This window comes from Silene latifolia, chromosome 1 (assembly GCF_048544455.1).
Source record: "Silene latifolia isolate original U9 population chromosome 1, ASM4854445v1, whole genome shotgun sequence".
NCBI lineage: Eukaryota > Viridiplantae > Streptophyta > Magnoliopsida > Caryophyllales > Caryophyllaceae > Silene > Silene latifolia.
Window position 1 is genome coordinate 78,934,873 of NC_133526.1, and position 16,895 is coordinate 78,951,767.

Here is a 16,895-nt window from a genome sequence, read left to right on the forward strand (position 1 = left end):
ATAGAGTTTGGATTACAATTTGTTATATGTTTCACATGTTAGTTTAGTTTGGCCAGTTTAGGGCTCATATGTTAGAATAAGTGATAATTGAATTATTTATCATCTTGTTTACATGTTTTACTACATGTTACATTAATTTTGACGATTCGTGGCTGGGAGGACTCGAAGTTACTCCCCACTGAATTGTGGCTTTCGTGTTTGTATAAAATGCGATTGACAGGTTGTTGATGCTTAGTTGGGGTCACAGACGAGCTAGTGAGCAAGGAACCTTGGACCTAGTTTGGTTTTCTTTTGTAGAAACCTTTTATCTTTTGGTTATGTAAATAACCTTTTAACTTTTGGTTTGTATATAATTTGAAGGGACATATGTCTCCCTTTTCCATTTTGGGTTGTATCATTATGTATTTTCTTACCTTTAGCGGTGTTAAGTAAGTTAGATTGTAGCAACTGCAGGTTTTGGCACCCGTCTATTGGGAATGATGGATTAGTTGTGAATGGTTTAGTTAGAAATTTTTTTGAAATTGCAGGATTTGATCTAGTTGAACCATTTACAAACATATCCTACCAGTTTTTCCGTAGAATTTACACATTTAAGTAATTAGATAACGCTAGTTTTTATGGGTGTCACAACGGTGACACACTAGGCCTGATATAACCCTTGCCTAGCAACTCATGTATCTGCTTTTTCAGCTCTGCCAACTCTTTAGGTGCCATACGGTAAGGTGCTTTAGATATAGGACCCGTTCCCGGCTTAAGCTCCACGCTGAAATCAACATCCCTCTTGGGAGGCAAACTTGGTATCTCCTCAGGAAAAACATCGTCGAACTCTCTAACCACAACTATCTCAGAAGCTGTTGGTGCCTCTACTCGGTGATCTCTCACATGACAAAGAATCAAAGGACACTTCTTCCTCAAACATGACTTTAAAGTCATCCCCGCTATGAACCGACACTTAGGCTTTATCACAAACCCTCTATAGGACACTCTAACACCCTTGGGACCCTTTAAAGACACTCTCTTTTGACGACAATCTATCCTGGCATCATACTTACCTAACCAATCCATCCCAACAATCACCTCGAACCCATCCATAGGAAACTCTAACAGGTCTACTGGTAGGTCTACCCCTCCAACTACCATGGATACTCTCCTATACAGCTTGAGACATGACACAGACTCCCCTGAAGGTATGAATACATCATCTTTTACATCCTCAAACTTTCCCAAACCCATAGACACAGCATGACTCTTAGACACAAACGAATGTGTAGCCCCGGAATCAACCAAAACAAAGGACGGTACATTATGAACAAGAAAGGTACCGGTGATTACATGAGCATCATCCTGTGCTTCCTGCTTGTCCATCATAAAGAGCTTTCCACTGTTTTTCGGTCCTCCGCCCTGAACTGAAGCATTGGAGGTACTTGGCTTAGCTGCCGAATCCTGAGTGACGCTGTTGTTCTGGCGCTGATAAGATCCACCACCACCGCGGTTGTAACCGCCCTGATTGCCGTGTCCACCTCTGTTGCCCCATGAACCTCCCGGTCGGTTACTAGCAAAACTCTGAGTCGGCCCCTGAGAAAAATTCCCTGATCGAGCTCCTGAACCATTGCCGGGCTTGTAGCTCGTGCATTCCCATCTTTTGTGGCCTATCCCACCACAGTTGAAGCACGTAAGGTTGGTGTTGTCACTCACAGCCCGACCCCCATTCTTTCCCCAGCCACGAGAACCTCCAGAGAAACCAGCTCCACCAGAAAAAGCCTTAGCATGGTTGAAATTCCCTTTCTTGTTGGTTGGCTGACTGTTGTTTCCGCCATCAGCCTTCCTCTTTTCTATAGCAGTCCTCTCCTCGATCTCTCTGGAGAGATCTACCATTCTCTCTGCTTGACCAGCTCTCAAGTACACTTCCTTGAGGTCAGTAGCAACCGCGCCTGGCATACGACTCACGATCTTAGCAGATAGACCCCTCTCAAAACGGAGAACCAAACCTCTCTGTCCTAGCTTCATATCTTCAACATAACGAGATAGCTCCAAAAACCGATGATAGGAATCAGTGACTGTCATCTCCTCGGTCATGGTGAAGGAATCAAAGTCGGATCTCATCTTGTGTCGGATATGCTCCGGCACAAACTGCTCTCTCATAGCACTATTCAACCCAGACCACGAAATAGCCTCTTCCGCCTGGTAGTAAGCTCTAGCATCTTCCTTGACATTCTGCCACCAAACTGCAGCTTCACCTCTTAGGTAGTACACTACCTGCTCAACAATCATGTCCTCGGGGCACTTAACCGTTTCCATGAGAGCTTCAATCTCACGGTGCCACTTCTCGAGTAGCTTTGGTTCACCTACCCCGTCATATGTGGGAGGGTGGAAACGAGCAATGTTGATGCTAAGCTGGGTTGCATCCATCGACTTCTCGTTCCCTTTTCCCACATTTTTGAGAGCTTCAAGGAGAGCCTCTTGTTGCTCAATCATGCGAGCAACCTCATCAAGAGTCATCTCTGAAGCTTGAATCTGCGCAGGAGTTCTTTTGGGCGGCATTTTGAGCTGATAAGACATAAGGAAATGTAAGCACAAAAGCCTACGGCTCAAAATATAACGACCTTCCGCCGTAAGAACACTCGGCCGAGTATAAAACATACTCGGTCGAGTAACGACTACTCGGTCGAGTATCTTTGATACTCGGTCGAGTATTCGACTCCAGAAGCGAATGCCAAAAACTCATAAAATATCACTCGGTCGAGTAACACAACACTCGGCCGAGTATACACTACTCGGTCGAGTACGCTTTCTTACTCGGTCGAGTTACCACATACAGTAGCCACTACTACTCACTGCAAATCAATACTCGGTCGAGTTCTTGGTTACTCGGCCGAGTGCTCCCTACTCGGTCGAGTACCGCCCTGCTCGGCCGAGTCACGTAATAGACGGGTATACGGTATAAAGTTCCCCTATCATGCTCACTATTCCCCGCAAAGAAACGCATAATATTACGAGTTTAAATGCCACGTTATAATCACATCGGCATGCAATTCATATCTCAAGAACTTTAATGCCACATTAGAATCATATCAGCATACAATTCATACATAAGCTAAATCCAACATTCACAACCCGTCACATCCACCGTTCCTCCCATCACAACATTTAGGAAATTCAACACACATACTTTCAACTAGCAACTTTTACATACATGCATCTTCACATACATGCACATACAAAACCTAGCTCTCATCACACTTCCCATGTTACCGGCTCGAGTTAGTGAGGGCCAATTTGCGACTCCGGGACGTCTCCCGAGCCTTTGCGGTAGCTCCAAACAACTCTCCCCGGGTTCATTTTACTTAGACTTCCTAGGTTCATTATATTCATTTGTTTAGGTGCCGGAATCTTCGGCTCTGATACCACTTTGTAACACCCCCTCATACCAAGGTGCCTTACCAAGACCACCCTACCATGAAAGTGTGTTACCATCACGGTTGCCCGAGGTTAGTATATATCAAAAAGCGTCCGAACTGAGCACGTTTATTAAAATACTGTAAATTGTAAAGTTTACATCGACCAAACTCAAATACTGTGATAACAAAATACAACTGCAAAGTCTGACAAATAAAGAAATCCAACTAAGACTCAGACGGTGATGCTATGACTCGTGATGGCACTCCTCCCAAGACTGTCCCCAAGCTCACACTAGCAATACCTGTCAAGCCTGCTCACCATCCCCGAATGGATCACCGCAGATTCCACAAACAACACGGGGTCAGTATTACACAAACAAGTAAGACAAACAAACGGAGCAATTAACTGATCATCGCCAGTTCCCAATCCTTCATTCACACACAGTAACCGACTACCCACTAAAGTGTGTAGCCCTGCCAGATTACCCATCGCAACAGGTAATCCTCGCCGCCAGTGGGTGACCGCAACCGATCCCACCTAGTCCAGCTCCTCACGAGCGACAATCATCCCTGTCCCTTAATGTGCACATCCCCTCCCGTGGCGGGTTCCACGGAGGGCGAACTAGGGTGTGAAGCCACTCCCGCAAGTGACTACACCACAATCATAACCGCAAGATATCACAGCCATCTCAACACCCTTACACCAACATCATCACCACAACTCCATATTCCGATGATCAACAGATAACAATAAACACAACAACATGTCTTACAATAACAGTAAACTGAGTACGAAACCCTACCTTAGAAATCAACAGAGGAAATGAACTTGCACACTCAGAAAGGCTCCTCTACGAAGTCTTCTCCTATATCATAATCATATCACACAATTACACATTGCACAACCCCCATATTCCCAATTCCATAATTATACAGTAACCCCAACAAATGCAACAACATAGAATAAAACTTACCAACAGTGGGATGCGGATTGTACGTAAGGACTCCGAAGGTTTCGCAAGCAACAAAGCAATTGGGTGATTAGGGAATGATTAGGGTGTAATTAGGGTAACGTAGAAACTGTGAAGTTGAAATGATGTTTTGAAAACTGACGCGGGATATAAAATAAACTTAAACATTCCCTAATCAAACCGTCAAAATAATACTCGCCAGACCGAATACTCGGTCGAGTAAAGTTATACTCGACCGAGTATCCTCTACTCGGTCGAGTATTCACTATACTCGGCCGAGTATTCATCGGCAGAACCAAAACAACTCATAACAATAGCACTACTCGGCCGAGTAGGCTCTACTCGGTCGAGTAGTCACCAAAGAAAATACGTAGTGTTACAGTTTAGCTCCCTACCGAGCAAAAATCAATCAAGAGGCCGAGTTCTTCGACCAAGTCGACTACTTCCACTTGCCACGAGAGGAAAATCAATTTGCTGATGCCCTGGCAAAACTTGCCGCGCTCGTCAATATACCTGACGACATGACATCGATGCCCCTATGTGTCGAGAGAAGGAGCGAGCCAGCTCACATTTGTGCCATCAACAACGACGAGGAAAACCATGCCGAACCTTGGTACCAAGCCATCCTCAACTACAAAACCAAAAACGAATTCCCTCCCAACTCTGATCAAAGAGGACAAATAGCCATCCGTTTACTTGCATCACAATTCGTGATAAACCAAAATCAACTCTACAAAAGAACACCCCAAGGAATTCTCCTCCATTGCATTGACCATCACAAAGCCAAAAAAGTCATGGGAGAGGTCCACGACGGAGAATGTGGCCCTCACATGAGCGCAATGATGCTTACCCGAAAAATCATGCGGCTAGGTTACTACTGGACCACCATGGAAGCCGATTGCCGTAACTACGTCAAGCATTGCCACAATTGCCAAATCTTCGCCAACATACAACATATACCACCATCCCTTTTATACACAATGACCTCACCCTGGCCTTTCTCAACCTGGGGCATCGACATCATCGGGAAGGTTAACCCGATAGGCACTAAGGGGCATTGTTTCGTCCTCGTCGCCATCGACTACTTCACCAAATGGGTGGAAGCGCAGTCATATGCAGTCTTGACCGCCAAACAAGTGGCCAAGTTCATCCAGAACAACATCATCTGCCGATATGGGGTACCCCATGAAATCATCAGCGATCAAGGCTCTCACTTCCGGGCGGAAACTCAAGCCTTGCTGGGCAAATACAAGATCAAACGAAATCGATCATCCCCCTACCGTCCCCAAACTAACGGAGCGGTGGAGGCAGCTAACAAAACTATTGACGCCATTATCAAGAAAATGCAAGACAACTACCGCGATTGGCCGAGCAAGCACCCATTCGCACTCTGGGGATACCGAACCTCCATTCGAACACCGACAGGCGCCACACCCTTCTACCTAGCATACGGTATGGAGGCGGTTCAACCGGTAGAGTTAGAGGTCCCTTCTCTACGCATCCTAATGGAGAGTCAAATCCCTGAGGCGGAATGGACCCGTCGAAGGTACGAACAACTTACTCTTCTAGACGAACGACGACTCAACGCCTTGCACAACGTCCAGCTATACCAACGACGTATACAACGGGCATTCAACAAGAGGGTCAAACCTAGGAACATCCAGGAAGGCGACTTGGTCCTCAAGTCGGTCTGAGCACCATTACCCGTCGATCCGAGGGGAAAATTCAAACCCAACTGGGCCGGGCCATACCTGGTCAAGAAAATACTTTCGGGGGTCGCAGTGAGACTGAGTGACCTAGATGGGGAGGATTTTACAAACCCAACCAACCTAGACCAACTCAAGAAATACTACCCTTGAACCATAGCAACCAACGACCTAGCCTAGTTTTACAACTAGCAACCACCTCAACCCTTTTCAAGTCAAGTTCCTCAACGCATTCTGATTTGGTATTGCATGTTTTATCGAGTCTAAGTTGCGACACCTTGCCCGTTTCGAATGTCCTTTGATCTGTCAAAGGCAACATCCATTTGCACCAAAACAAAAAAAAAACTCCTGAACTACGAGCATGGTTTGATTTCACCTCTTAAGGTGGATACGTAGGCAGTCCCTCTTATACGTGAGGGATACAACCACAAAACCCAATCAAAATTTACAAAACATTTCGAACTACGATCATGGTTTGATTTCACCTCTTCAGGTGAATACGTAGCCAGTCCTTTCTTACACAAGGAGGATACAACCATCCCCATAATAAAAAAATAACCCCCCACATACAAAAAAATCATCCCCATCAAAAAAAGAAAGGGAAAAGCATTCCCGTTCCCCACAAAAAATACAAAAAAAGCCTTTCTCCCTTCCTCCCAAAAATACCACTTTCCCAAGTGCAAATGTTTAGGATAATTCAAATCGAATTGCCTTTACAAAATGGATGGAAGAAACAAGCGTTCACAATTTTTGACATAAGCAATCCTCTTATTTAATTAATAATGGGAGGGATTACAATTTCAACAACAAATAAAGCTCGACGAGTCTACAACTTGTCCAAGCTAAGGTGTCGACTAAAACACCTCACATAATAAAACTAGCACAAAACACATAAAAAATAGCTAGTACAACATAATAAAAACTCACAACAATAATACAACATAATAATAAAGTGGGTAATGGAGGTCTTCATTCTTCCATTCTACCCTTGCCTTTTCCCTCGGGGTACATCTTCCCCTGGTTCTTCTTGTTGGCCCACCTAGCATGGATTTCCTCCTCGGAACGGATCCTCAACGGATCTAAGACGGCGACGGCCTCCGGTCTAGCACAAGACCCCATGTTCGGCCCAAAACGAGCCAATGCACGGCCCACTATGTTTTTGGGACCCGAGCTTCTCCTCTTTGGTGGTCTCATCACATCCGGGCTAGCTCCATCAACATACTCCTCAAAGAAGGCACGGTTGGCCTTGCCAACCTCTCGATACTTCAAGTCGACGACCTCGTCCTTACGGAATTTGGACCTCTCTTCCAAGGACGGAGCTCTTGACCACTTGACATAAGCGGGAGTCACCCATGTCGTGGCAACGGGGTCCGGTACCTTCTAAAGCGGCCGAGTGGCCCACCACCTTTTGAAGACCTCCACAAGCTCGGAGTTCCGGAAGACATTCTCTTGGACAAGGGTATCTTGAGCGGGCACCTTTTGTTGACGCCCCATTTGCCTCATGAGCCTTTCGGGATAAATGAAGGAAGCAACCTTTAAACCCACCACCATCAAAGAACGAGGACTAGCACCCGAAGCGGGCAACCCCGTGAAGGACCTCAAGTGCCACCATGGCACCACCCAACGGATGTGAGGACCACCCTCTTCCGCTAATCTTGCGGCCCAATAAGCCTCGGTAGAAGCAAAACTATCCGAGTACAATTTCTTCCTCATGGTAAGGTGACGGAAGGAATAAGAAGAAGAATCAACCGGAGGCTTTACATACCTTAGCCTCTCCAATAGACACACTTGAAGGATCCTTGGGGATCCAAATGAATGAGCTTCTCCACAAGAGCCTTCCTTGTCCAAGGCTTGGATGATCTCGCCAAGCACCAACTATGATGGATCTCTACCATGCTCCATTTGCTCAACCACATTAACAAGGGTCATGCTACCATAGCATTTCGGCCCCTCCTTCTTCAAAGCATCAACAAAGAGGTATACATGGACAAGGCAAAAGGCAAGAGCCCTTATCCTAGCCACCTCCGAAACATTGGCATCTAACCGGTTGGAAAAGATGTTGATAAGAACTAACATGTCCACACCATGTGGAGCAAGGAGGAAGTTGACTTGACTCGTCGACAACCCAACATGGAACGGAATTTCTCCTTATAGCACAACCGAGTAGGAGGAAGCACTGGAACACAACCCGGCCACCCACCAATGGCTCCAACTTCTTCGGCAAGAGGACAAATTATACCTTTCGGGAAGACGAAAACATGGTGTTTCGAATCCCAAAACCGAGAACATGCTTCGAGAAATGAGAGTTGCACCTTGACTTGACGGAGCACCAACAATTGACCAACTCCCATGCAAACAAGTTGATACTTTTCGGGAGGCGACAAATCTTGGCACCATTGTCGCAACGTATTCTCAAAAGCATCCGTGAAATATTTTCGTGGAAGAAGAAGAAGAAGTTTTGTAGAGATGTTTTTGTGTTTCGGATGATGAAACGATGAAGCGCAAATGTAACACCCCCTCATACCAAGGTGCCTTACCAAGACCACCCTACCATGAAAGTGTGTTACCATCTCGGTTGCCCGAGGTTAGTATATATAAAAAAGCGTCCGAACTGAGCACATTTATTAAAATACTGTAAAATGTAAAGTTTACATCAACCAAATTCAAATACTGTGATAACAAAATGCAACTGCAAAGTCTGACAAATAAAGAAATCCAACTAAGACTCAGACGGTGATGCTATGACTCGTGATGGCACTCCTCCCAAGACTGTCCCCAAGCTCACACTAGCAATACCTGTCAAGCCTGCTCACCATCCCCGAATGGATCACCGCAGATTCCACAAACAACACGGGGTCAGTATTACACAAACAAGTAAGACAAACAAACGGAGCAATTAACTGATCATCGCCAGTTTCCAATCCTTCATTCACACACAGTAACCGACTACACACTGAAGTGTGTAGCCCTGCCAGATTACCCATCGCAACAGGTAATCCTTGCCGCCAGTGGGTGACCGCAGCCGATCCCACCTAGTCAAGCTCCTCACGAGCGACAATCATCCCTGTCCCTTAATGTGCACATCCCCTCCCGTGGCGGGTTCCACGGAGGGCGAACTAGGGTGTGAAGCCACTCCCGCAAGTGACTCCACCACAATCATAACTGCAGGATATCACAGCCATCTCAACACCCTTAAACCAACATCATCACCACAACTCCATATTCCGATGATCAACAGATAACAATAAACACAACAACATGTCTTACAATAACAGTAAACTGAGTAGGAAACCCTACCTTAGAAATCAACAGAGTGAATGAACTTGCACATTCAGAAAGGCTCCTCTACGAAGTCTTCTCCTATATCATAATCATATCACACAATTACACATTGCACAACCCCCATATTCCCAATTCCATAATTATACAGTAACCCCAACAAATGCAACAACATAGAATAAAACTTACCAACAGTGGGATGAGGATTGTACGTAAGGACTCCGAAGGTTTCGCAAGCAACAAAGCAATTGGGTGATTAGGGAATGATTAGGGTGTAATTAGGGTAACGTAGAAACTGATGAAGTTGAAATGATGTTTTGAAAACTGACGCGGGATATAAAATAAACTTAAACATTCCCTAATCAAACCGTCAAAATAATACTCGCCAGACCGAATACTCGGTCGAGTAAAGTTATACTCGACCGAGTATCCTCTACTCGGTCGAGTATTCACTATACTCGGCCGAGTATTCATCGGCAGAACCAAAACAACTCATAACAATAGCACTACTCGGCCGAGTAGGCTCTACTCGGTCGAGTAGTCACCAAAGAAAATTCGTAGTGTTACAATCTTCCCCCCTTAGAAAGAACTTCGTCCCGAAGTTCACACTGTACTATCAAAGAAAACACAACACTACACCCCAAGACTATACTAACCACATATAACAATACCAAGGAACTATATAAGTCACCACAAAAGTCATTACCCCAACTCACAGCAAAACAACAACCAAGACAAAACACAACAAAGGAAAACAACAAACGAGACTAAACACGACCGCGACCATCTTCTACCCCCCTAAAAGAACAACGGTTACGTCCCCGTAACCAAACATACCTGATCGAAAAGGTTAGGAAAACGTTCTCGCATAGCTTCCTCGGGTTCCCATGTGGCTTCCTCCACATTATGATTAGACCAAAGGACCTTGAGTAAGACCGTTTCACCATTTCGGGTCTTACGAACCTTGCGATCAAGAATCTCCTTAGGAATCTCGGCGTAGGACAAGGATTCATCAAGCTCGATGTTCTCCATCTCAAGGATATGCGACGGATCGCTCACATACTTTCGAAGTTTAGATATATGAAAAACATTGTGTACTCTATCCAAGGCTGGTGGTAACGCTAATCTATAGGCCACCTCGCCAACACGGTCTAAAACCTCATAAGGACCTATAAACTTTTGGCTTAGCTTACCCTTTTTCCCAAACCTCATAACACGTCGCATAGGTGACACTTTAAAAGAACCTTGTCACCTACCATAAACTCAATGTCCTTGCGGTGTAAGTCGGCGTAGCTCTTCTGCCGATCTTGAGCTGCTCTCATCCTTTGCCGAATCAACTGGATTTGCTCAACCATATCCTCAACCAGCTGTGGCCCTAAAACCACCGTCTCAGAACTATCATCCCAACAAACTGGACTTCGGCATTTCCGACCATACAAAGCTTCAAAAGGTGCCATCCTAATGCTTTTATGATAACTGTTATTGTATGAAAACTCGATCAGATCAAGCATGTCTTCCCAACTGCCCCCAAAGTCCATAACACATGCCCTCAGCATGTCTTCTAAGGTCTTGATGGTCCGCTCTGTCTGACCATCGGTTGCCGGTTGAAAGGCTGTACTCATCTTTAAAGTCGTACCCATCAGCTCTTGCAGCTCTTGCCAAAACTTGGATATAAACCTCGCATCACGATCAGAAACGATATCCTTAGGTATACCATGTAATCGAACAACATGCCTCCTGTAACCCAATGCCAGCTGCATCTTAGACCAAGAATCTTTCATGGGAACAAAATGGGCTGACTTGGTTAACCGATCAACAATCACCCAAATCATGTTGTTACCTTGTTGTGACCTAGGTAACCCCACAATGAAATCCATGGAGATCGACTCCCACTTCCACTCTGGTACATCCAAAGACTGGATCTTACCTTGTGGTCTCCTTTGTTCACCCTTGACCTTTTGACAAGTCAAACACCTGGCTACCAACTCAGCTACATCTCTCTTCATGTTTGGCCACCAAAAAGTCTTCTTAAGATCTCTATAAAGCTTGTCACCACCCGGGTGAACTGAATAAGGAGTGCAATGACCCTCCGTCAAGATCACTCTCCGCAACTCTGCATCCTCAGGAACACACCATCTCCCATCAAAACGAACACTCCCATCTGGATGAATAGAAAACCTGGAAGCCGTTCCACCTCTACCTTTGACTTCCACTCCTGAACCTTAGGATCAAGCTCTTGCTTACTTTTGATGTTCTCATACAACTCTGGCTCGATCGTCAAATCCCCGATGGTATCCCCCTCTCGAATCATAAAGATCCCCAAACTAGACATCTCGTCCCTCAACTTCAGCAAGGACATAGCTGTACATAGCGAATGAACGCTTTTCTTACTCAATGCATCTGCAACAACATTAGCCTTACCCTCGTGATAGATAATCTCCATATCATAATCTCCAATCAGCTCCATCCACCGTCTCTGTCGCATATTAAGCTCCTTCTGAGTGTAGATATACTTTAGACTCTTATGATCGGAGAACACCTTAAAAGTTGCTCCATAAAGGTAGTGTCTACAAATCTTAAGAGCGAACACAACTGCACCCAACTCCAGATCATGAGTAGGGTAATTCTCCTCATATTGCTTCAGCTGTCTCGAAGCATAGGCGATGACTTTCCCTCCCTGCATCAACACACAACCAAGACCATTCTTTGAAGCGTTGGTATATACCTCAAAGTTCTCACAACCCTCTGGCAAGGCTAGGATAGGAGCTGTGGTCAAGCGTTCCTTTAGGGTCTGAAACGCCGTCTCACAACTCTCATCCCAAACAAATCTGACTTCATTTCTCATCAAGGATGTCATAGGTCGCGCTATGGTAGAGAAATCTTTCACAAATCTTCTGTAGTAGCCGGCAAGACCTAAGAAACTTCGAATCTCAGCGACATTCTTCTGCGATTCCCACTTGGTAACGGCCTCAATCTTACTAGGATCCACGGCTACCCCATTCTTAGATATTACATGGCCCAGAAAAGCCACTTCCTCTAACCAGAACTCACACTTGGATAGCTTGGCATAAAGCTGATTATCCCTCAAGGTCTGCAGAACTATCCTCAAATGCTCCTCATGCTCTTCCTTAGTCTTAGAATATACTAAGATATCGTCGATGAAAACAACCACAAACCTATCCAAAAACGGTGCGAAAATCTGATTCATCAAATCCATAAAAGTCGCTGGCGCATTGGTCAACCCAAAAGGCATCACTACATACTCATAATGACCATATCGAGATCGGAACGCTGTCTTAGGAATATCCTCATCTGCTATCCTCAGCTGGTGATACCCCGACCTCAGATCAATCTTGGAAAACACACCTGCTCCACTAAGCTGATCAAACAAGTCATTAATCCTCGGCAACGGATACTTGTTCTTCACTGTGACACGATTGAGCTCTCTGTAGTCAATGCACAGCCTCATACTCCCATCTTTCTTCTTTACAAAAAGAACTGGAGCTCCCCACGGTGACACACTAGGCCTGATATAACCCTTGCCTAGCAACTCATGTATCTGCTTTTTCAGCTCTGCCAACTCTTTAGGTGCCATACGGTAAGGTGCTTTAGATATAGGACCCGTTCCCGGCTTAAGCTCCACGCTGAAATCAACATCCCTCTTGGGAGGCAAACTTGGTATCTCCTCAGGAAAAACATCGTCGAACTCTCTAACCACAACTATCTCAGAAGCTGTCGGTGCCTCTACTCGGTGATCTCTCACATGACAAAGAATCAAAGGACACTTCTTCCTCAAACATGACTTTAAAGTCATCACCGCTATGAACCGACACTTAGGCTTTACCACAAACCCTCTATAGGACACTCTAACACCCTTGGGACCCTTTAAAGACACTCTTTTTTGACAACAATCTATCCTGGCATCATACTTACCTAACCAATCCATCCCAACAATCACCTCGAACCCATCCATAGGAAACTCTAACAGGTCTACTGGTAGGTCTACCCCTCCAACTACCATGGATACTCCCCTATACAGCTTGAGACATGACACAGACTCCCCTGAAGGTATGAATACATCATATTTTACATCCTCAAACTTTCCCAAACCCATAGACACAACATGACTCTTAGACACAAACGAATGTGTAGCCCCGGAATCAACCAAAACAAAGGACGGTACATTATGAACAAGAAAGGTACCGGTGACTACATGAGCATCATCCTGTGCTTCCTGCTTGTCCATCATAAAGAGCTTTCCACTGTTTTTCTGTCCTCCGCCCTGAACTGAAGTATTGGAGGTACTTGGCTTAGCTGTCGAATCCTGAGTTACGCTGTTGTTCTGGCGCTGATAAGATCCACCACCACCGCGGTTGTAACCGCCCTGATTGCCCTGTCCACCTCTGTTGCCCCATGAACCTCCCGGTCGGTTACTAGCAAAACTCTGAGTCGGCCCCTGAGAAAAATTCCCTGATCGAGCTCCTGAACCATTGTCGGGCTTGTAGCTCGTGCATTCCCGTCTTTTGTGGCCTATCCCACCACAGTTGAAGCACGTAAGGTTGGTGTTGTCACTCACAGCCCGACCCCCATTCTTTCCCCAGCCACGAGAACCTCCAGAGAAACCAGCTCCACCAGAAAAAGCCTTAGCATGGTTGAAATTCCCTTTTCTTGTTGGTTGGTTGACTGTTGTTTCCGCCATCAGCCTTCCTCTTTTCTATAGCAGTCCTCTCCTCGATCTCTCTGGAGAGATCTACCATTCTCTCAGCTTGACCCGCTCTCAAGTACACTTCCTTGAGGTCAGTAGCAACCCCGGCTGGCATACGACTCACGATCTTAGCAGATAGACCCCTCTCAAAACGGAGAGCCAAACCTCTCTGTCCTAGCTGCATATCTTCAACATAACGAGATAGCTCCAAAAACCGATGATAGTAATCAGTGACTGTCATCTCCTCGGTCATGGTGAAGGAATCAAAGTTGGATCTCATCTTGTGTCGGATATGCTCCGGCACAAACTGCTCTCCCATAGCACTATTCAACCCAGACCACGAAATAGCCCCTTCCGCCTGGTAGTAAGCTCTAGCATCTTCCTTGACATTCTGCCACCAAACTGCAGCTTCACCTCTTAGGTAGTACACTACCTGCTCAACAATCATGTCCTCGAGGCACTTAACCGTTTCCATGAGAGCTTCAATCTCACGGTGCCACTTCTCGAGTAGCTTTGGTTCACCTACCCCGTCATATGTGGGAGGGTGGAAACGAGCAATGTTGATGCTAAGCTGGGTTGCATCCATCGACTTCTCGTTCCCTTTTCCCACATTTTTGAGAGCTTCAAGGAGAGCCTCTCGTTGCTCAATCATGCGAGCAACCTCATCAAGAGTCATCTCTGAAGCTTGAATCTGCGCAGGAGTTCTTTTGGGCGGCATTTTGAGCTGATAAGACATAAGGAAATGTAAGCACAAAAGCCTACGGCTCAAAATATAACGACCTTCCGCCGTAAGAACACTCGGCCGAGTATAAAACATACTCGGTCGAGTAACGACTACTCGGTCGAGTATCTTTGATACTCGGTCGAGTATTCGACTCCAGAAGCGAATGCCAAAAACTCATAAAACATCACTCGGTCGAGTAACACAACACTCGGCCGAGTATACACTACTCGGTCGAGTACGCTTTCTTACTCGGTCGAGTTACCACATACAGTAGCCACTACTACTCACTTCAAATCAATACTCGGTCGAGTTCTTGGTTACTCGGCCGAGTGCTCCCTACTCGGTCGAGTACCTGCCCTGCTCGGCCGAGTCACAGAATAGACGGGTATACAGGATAAAGTTCCCCTATCATGCTCACTATTCCCCGCAGCAAACGCATAATATTACGAGTTTAAATGCCACGTTATAATCACATCGGCATGCAATTCATATCTCAAGAACTTTAATGCCACATTAGAATCATATTAGCATACAATTCATACATAAGATAAATCCAACATTCACAACCCGTCACATCCACCGTTCCTCCCATCACAACATTTAGGAAATTCAACACACATACTTTCAACTAGCAACTTTTAACAACATGCATCTTCACATACATGCACATACAAAACCTAGCTCTCATCACACTTCCCATGTTACCGGCATGAGTTAGTGAGAGCCAATTTGCGACTCCGGGACGTCTCCCGAGCCTTTGCGGTAGCTCCAAACAACTCTCCCCGGGTTCATTTTACTTAGACTCCCTAGGTTCATTATATTCATTTGTTTAGGTGCCGGAATCTTCGACTCTGATACCACTTTGTAACACCCCCTCATACCAAGGTGCCTTACCACGACCACCCTACCATGAAAGTGTGTTACCATCTCGGTTGGCCGAGGTTAGTATATATCAAAAAGCGTCCGAACGAGTACGTTTATTAAAATACTTTGTAAAATGTAAAGTTTACATCGACCAAACTCAAATCTTTGTGACAACAAAATACAAATCGCAAAGTCGACAAATAAAGAAATCCAACTAAGACTCAGACGGTGATGCTATGACTCGTGATGGCACTCCTCCCAAGACTGTCCCCAAGCTCACACTAGCAATACCTGTCAAGCCTGCTCACCATCACCGAATGGATCACCGCAGATTCCACAAACAACACGGGGTCGATATTACACAAACAAGTAAGACAAACAAACGGAGCAATTAATCGATCATCGCCGGTTCCCAATCCTTCATTCACACACAAGAATCGACTACCCACTAAAGTGTGTGTACCCGCCAGATTACCCATCGCAACAGGTAATCCTCGCCGCCAATGGGTGACCGCAGCCGATCCCACCTAGTCCAGCTCCTCAACGAGCGACAATAATCCCCGTCCCTTAATGTGCACATCCCCTCCCGTGGCGGGTTCCACGGAGGGCGAACTAGGGTGTGAAGCCACTCCCGCAAGTGACTACACCACAATCATAACCGCAAGATATCACAGCCATCTCAACACCCTTACACCAACATCATCACCACAACTCCATATTCCGATGATCAACAGATAACAATAAACACAACAACATGTCTTACAATAACAGTAAACTGAGTACGAAACCCTACCTTAGAAATCAACAGAGGAAATGAACTTGCACACTCAGAAAGGCTCCTCTACGAAGTCTTCTCCTATATCATAATCATATCACACAATTACACATTGCACAAAACACATAAAACATAGCTAGTACAACATAATAAAAACTCACAACAATAATACAACATAATAATAAAGTGGGTAATGGAGGTCTTCATTCTTCCATTCTACCCTTGCCTTTTCCCTCGGGGTACATCTTCCCCTGGTTCTTCTTGTTGGCCCACCTAGCATGGATTTCCTCCTCGGAACGGATCCTCAACGGATCTAAGACGGCGACGGCCTCCGGTCTAGCACAAGACCCCATGTTCGGCCCAAAACGAGCCAATGCACGGCCCACTATGTTTTTGGGACCCGAGCTTCTCCTCTTTGGTGGTCTCATCACATCCGGGCTAGCTCCATCAACATACTCCTCAAAGAAGGCACG